We start from the raw sequence: 6506 nt of genomic DNA on the forward strand, positions 1-6506 counted from the left end.
GTCTAGCATTTGGGATCACGGCACAGGAGAGGGACCACAGTGCAGTCCTGTGCAAATGCCTGAGGTACAGCCCTGGGCATGGCGGGTTGAGAGGAAAGGGACTGCGCAGCCCTCTGATACAGCCCTGCGTCGTTTGTCTCTTATTTTCTTATAGGTCCAAAAAGGCATTTAAAAACTTTCAAACAGGAAAAAAAAAAAGGGATAAAAAATAACTTTAATTGCAAATAGTGGCATAAAACCTGTGGCATTCAGCCAGCCTTTTTCTACCAGGTAGTAAGTTAACTGGCTGTTTTTAAAAACTATTGCCTTGCCCTGTTAGACTCAATACCTGTCACATGATTAATGTGCTGGTGTCTTATTAACTGCTGTGTTAGAGGAGCTGCCGTACTCACCACCACCCCCCTTCTCTCACCCCTTTCGTAAAAACCTCGTTGCAATCCCGCTGCTGTGACTGGAGGGTACTGCACCTTCCGACAAAACATCATAAAGAGCAAAGAATTACCGTTTCCCAGTAATCCAGCCCATAAATCAACCCTTACGTTTCGTTCTGAGGACGGTGAGGGACTCCGCAAGTGCTCCCTGCGTTCGCATTCACAAGACAGGCTGTGTCTTCAGAAAGAAGAAAGGGGAGAAAAAAGGGAAAAAAAATGCAGGAACGGCTAAATCGTTCCAGCGTCTGATTGATCTTATCTGGACCTCCCTTGCTGCAACAATAATTTAAGACTGTCGAAAATTGCCACCTTATCTGATTGGTGGTCTTACCGGCTGCTATTTTATCGGGGCCCAGCTGGATGAGGAAAGCAGGATGTGGCACGACCTTGGTATCTCAGCACCTGACCTCAATATCTAATCAGTCGGATGTCTTGCTGAGGCTGTCTCGGGATGCTGTGCATGTCCCCTCTGGCACCAAGTCATTCAAAAGGCGTTTGCTTCACGCTGGTGTTAGCCCACTAGCACACACACACACACAGAGCACATCCCGGCTCGCCACCGCCCTGCCTGCTAGTGCTGCGGCACCTGAGGTTTAAGGCGCTTTTCTGTAAAGCTTCGGCAGCCTTTCTCCTGAAAAGCTTGGTTTGCAGGACTGTCACCCAGCCAGCAACATTTCAGCATCCTGCTGGCGTCGCAGGCAAGGCAAGGCAAGGCAAGGCAAGGCAAGGCAAGGCCTCCAAACTCATTTCATTTGTTTTATGCAAGCTATACAGTATATGTCTGTCAACACAATGAATGTTACCTATAGAGCGCCACACTATAGGCCCTGCCTCATAGCCTGTACTAGGAAGAACGTGGGTTTTGTTGCTTCAGACTGGAAATTGAAGGATGAGGTTTTTATCCCAGCTCTAATGGCCATTAGCTGCATGACTGGGGAAAATCATTCCACCTCTCTGTATTCAGATACAGACGGAGGATTACGCTTGCAAGACCCCCATCACAGCAGGGTTACGGGGGATGTCTGTTAGCCCCAGGGCTTTCCTTCAGCGCTGAAGGGGAGAAATTCTCCTTCCGATCCATTGGAGGGGCAGGGTGCCTGCGCGGCACGTGTGATCCTCTGCCCAAGGGAACGGTAAGCAGATCCATGTCCTGACCACCAGCCCTGCTCTTCCTTTTCTCCTTCACAGTGGAGCTGGAGGAGAGCCTCCACCCACCGGGGCACGCTCCCACAGGAAGATATACCCTTTGGGGCAGATCCCTGGGACACTACTGTCCCTTCCTCTCCTGTCTGCGTGATCTTCCACAGCGGTGGACGTTGCTTTTGGAAGTCCCTCTCGAAACAGCAGAGTCATTGCCGTAGCTCTGCACTGCCCCGTTCAACAGGTAGAGTACGAACAGCATGTTGAGGGAGAAGCCTGGGCTTGAACCACCTAAGATATCAGTAGACCAGCAAGGAAAAAGGCTGCAAGAATTGAAACCTGAAGCACAGAAAAATTAACCATCCAAGGAAGATCAGAGTGCTCTAGCGTATTATTTCTGAAAAAGAAGATTTAGATTTTCTGTTTCGATATCATGGCTCTTAATTCCTTTATATGCATACATTTATTATACAGAATTTTTAAAAGGCTGAAATTAGAATCAAAGATTTTGATTATGTTAAGCCTTTGGTATGACCCTAATTTCCTTTTCTTTTTTTTGTTTGGTTTTTTTTTTCCTGGAAATTACTATGGCTTTGTTTGTTTGTTCCTGTTCCGTTTAACAGAAAAATCCTCTGCAACTGCAGAATTTCTCATAAAACAGAATTCTCTTATTTCCCAGCCAGCTCCGTCCACCACCTCTGCTTCATGCAGTGACTGCTAACAGGGGTCTTGGACATGCCCTTTGCAAGCTGCAACCAGGCACAAGCCCTGGCGTTTTTGCACACAGGACGTATGAGAAAAAGGTGGAAGTTTGACGCGGAAAGAAGTCTCTCACAAGCTCTCACTCTGGGGGTGAATTTCCCTGTGCAGTGAGTGGGGACTATAGCAGGGGAGCCCAGGGGATGGCAATTGTCAGGCAAACTGATGGACCAGTGCATTCTTTGGCCAAGACTTGTTTTGCTCTTGCTGTTCCAAAGTGCCAAAACATTGAATTGCATGATGGCTGTGACAACTCTAGTATTAAAAGCTTGGAGACCTATATAAGTCTTGAGTTTTAGTCCTTGCAGGAGTTGCAAAGTTTATTTTCAGTGCTGGTATAATTCGCCCCCCTGCCCCTTAAGTAACAATAATACAAAAATGAGGAAGAATTTCCTATATATTTTTGTTCCGTTTGGGCTTTGCTTCCTCTTATTAAACTGTACCTGATCAGAGTCATAGGGTTTGCTGTCTCCTAAAGCCAGATCTAAACACCTTTAAGGGAGAGCAGATGCAAGAGAATCATTACTGTATTTATCTATTTTGACAAATAAAGGATATTTAATAGGTTTGGAGGCTGGTTGTTTACAAAAAGGAACGGAGCGTGACAGTACTTGTAGCTTGGAATAGCAAACGTATTGAGGAAGGTTGCCCACTGCCCACCGACTGCGTGCAGAGCACACCCCTGGACAGACTTCCTGCACTCGTCGGACATTGCAGCAAATTCCAGTCTAAATAAAGCCACAGAAGAACAGATAAGCAATTACACCTCAACACACAGAGATGCATACACACAAAAATGTCCCCTTATCAGGACCTAGATAATAAACCTGAGAATGCAGCCAACTGCATCTTAGTTGATTGACAATGCATAACAGATTGCCTCAGTGTATTCTTTGGGAGAAGCAGAACATACAATTAAATAAAACTCGTTATTAAAAGCACCCCGCCCCCCCGAAAATAGATGTCAAACTCTGACTAGACAAATGTGGTATTTCAGGTGGAAAATTGAATGGACTTAATACGAGTAATATGAACAGTTGGTCCTGGAAGAGCTTATAAACTGTAAATATTGCTCACTGCCGATGCTAACACAATGATGAATGTATCAAAATATTAGTATCAAAAGACTGCTGGAATATATTTGCAATGTTGTGGAAAGCGTGAAGGGAAGTAGCTGTCCTTCCCATGGCTTTATATTAATCTCTGGGTACTGGTTGATAGCAGGGGCCACAAGCACTATAATTAGATTTTGGAAATGTATATAGAGAGGAGGAAATGGAATAATTAAGGTAAGCTATCAGATGCCTGTCCTCATCCTTTTTAAACAAGCCAGAAATATACCCTGCACTCGTTCAGCATGCAACCTTCAAGGGGAAAGGTGTCAGACACTGTAATTGGTAGAACTTGAATGCTGCTATACTGGTGTCCCTTTTTTAAGGAAACCTATTTTCCACACCAAAATTGATCCGGCAAGGTTGTTATCTCATAATGCACACCTAGAGAGGTACTGCAAGGCCTGAGGGTAGGGAATAGCAGGGCACTTCACAGCCTCGGCCACGCAGCCTGCAATGCCGCACCGTCTCTGGGGGAACTCTGCCGAGGCACAGGCTACGTGGTAAAATATATGTATATGAATGTGGAGAGTTTGGGTTTTGCTTTAAAACGTATGGGCGAGGCAGTGAAAATGTGCTAATGGTATGGCACCTGGCCGGGTCTGACAGCCGAACCAGGTGAGCATTTGCTTCTCCTTCTGGGGGTGCTAATAGGTGGGACAGCCTCTGCCCTCCCACTCACATGGCACCTCTGAAGGGCATACTGGCTTTTATTTAATTATCCTGCCCTCCTTAAACAACAGAGAAGAGCCATGGAACCTCAACAAACACAAAGAAGAATATTTTTGGTGTGGAAAATTATTTGACATTATTCTTAAATATTTAAAGGACACTGTCTGCTGGTTTGGAAATCCAGTGAATAATTTAATACTGTTTGACAGAATTTCTTTGGGTCAATTATTCAGTAAGTGGATTAATACATTCCGACTAAAACAAAGCACATCATTGCATTTTGGCGGGCATATCTCGTTACATCACATATTCCATGTCACATTGCATTGCAGAGGATACCAGCATAATCAAATGGGGCAACTTGACTTAGACAACGCAATCAGAATAATTTCCAAATATTTTTCAAAAGCTTCCTGTTCCTGACTGTTTCTCTACCTGGTCTGTCTGTATTTATCTGTCTAAAAAGGAAAATAACACAGCAAGAGATCTGATCAACTTATAAAAAAAAATCCAGTTGGAAACTGCCAGCAACTCTTGACCTCATTATAACCCTAAGCATCTTATCTATACCAAACACTTTAATTTTAGAATAGCATCTTTGAAGCCCCAGGGGAAGAGAGAGAGAGCATCTCTTGATGCTTGACAGCAATTCTCTAACACTGACATGGTCCAAAAGAGATATTCTTATCAAATCCTTCCGAGGAAAGCAGCTGTAATATAGGATCTCAAGGGCAATGGGGATACAATACAAGTTAAAAAAAGAAGGATCTCTGGGATTTCAAGAGATACGTAGAAAGCTTCAGAGGCAGCAGCTGTCTCACACCAGAAAGGGTTTTATAGATAGAACTGGAATGGAGGGTCCTGCATATGTTTCAAATCAGCAGCAGACACACCTTCCTCTCCTGTCCATCTACTTTCCATTCTTCCCCAACACGCTGTGAAGAAACAGGTGCGAGGTGCGACTTTCTTTCCAAAATCCTGTAATGCGAGGTGGGGAAGATGGTTGTTTTAGTAAAGCTAATTAAAATTTGGAATTTCTGTTTTGTGGGGAATTCTCAGATTCTTCAATTTTCCTTCAAGTAGAATAGGGATAAAAATCCAATGATCTCATAACTTTACTGTGAAAGAAATTATTCCAAAAGCAATTCTATGTTTATGCATTTTTTATAATTGTAGTATGAATATTGCAACACAGCGTAAAACCCTAAACCACGCTGTGGAGGACAAATACTCAATTTCATGGGAGTGATCTGAGTATAACATGATATTTACTTCATTAAAGTGAGCCTGCCTTCTTCAGGTCTCCAGCACGAGGCCAGCAGTCCTTTCTGCAGTCCCATTGCCCAGAACCGCTATGGCCACAAGCAAATCGGCCTTCTCGTACTCTTCAGGACCAGAAGAAGGAGGGTCAAAGGCAACTGAAGAGAAAAAAAAAAACAACCTGCAAAGGCCAAACAAGCTGGGATGTGGAAATGGGCAGGCTCTTAGTCTAGTCAAATTTTCTTACCTGTTTTTTTGTTTTGTGCTAGGGATCACAGTACAGCCCATGGTGATGCTTCGTGCTGGTCATTTTAGACATCCAAAGTAGTTTTCCCCATTCTATCAACTGGAAAATGGAGTCAAAGGGAAAGTCATTGACCTAAGAGCTTAGTGGTTAGTGGCGTGAACCTACACAGAGCTAGCAGTTGTAGCAGTTAGCAAGGTTTGAGGTTGGAGTGGCTGAGACGGAGCCCTCAGATTTGCACTGACAGATTGCAGTGCTTCCACAAACAAACTTCCACGTCCCAGACCCCCCCACAGAGCTCCTTTGCAGCAAGGTAAGAAGTGGCAAGCATTGATGAAAAGGTACAGCCCGAGTTCTCCTTTAAACTGTTCAGTAGTAAACATTAATATTGAAAACCCTATAACCACCTAAAAATGCATAACATGAAGGCATCCTATCCTTGACTTTTATGCACATAACTTTACTCTGAGTCGGCCTCATTAAGCCTAGCTGAATAATTCGAATTCTCAAGTGTTTGGAGGGTTGAGGGTTGAATAAACATAGCAGAAAGCTCACAGATGCTCCTTACATTTTTAAAACATGTACTTCCGAAGAGACATTACAAGAAATATTTTAAAGGCAATAGTTCAATAGGCTGAGATGAGAAAACGTACGCTACCGAGAACCTCCGGCTTGTGTCGCCCAGCCACCTCGCCTGATGTAGGGGTGTTAAGGCATAGGGAAATGCGGCTGAGCCGACGAGTTTGAAATTTTCTAAATTCCGTCACCTCACGCTGAAAGGAGATGGAAATTCATTTCAGGGAGGGCTAAAGCGTACGTGTATAATATAGATGGAGATATACATACATATATATATGTGCGCCACGCACGCGTGTGTGCCCCGGGAGG

This window comes from Pygoscelis adeliae, unplaced genomic scaffold (assembly GCF_000699105.1).
Source record: "Pygoscelis adeliae isolate BGI_AS28 unplaced genomic scaffold, ASM69910v1 Scaffold33, whole genome shotgun sequence".
In the NCBI taxonomy this organism is placed as follows: Eukaryota; Metazoa; Chordata; class Aves; order Sphenisciformes; family Spheniscidae; genus Pygoscelis; species Pygoscelis adeliae.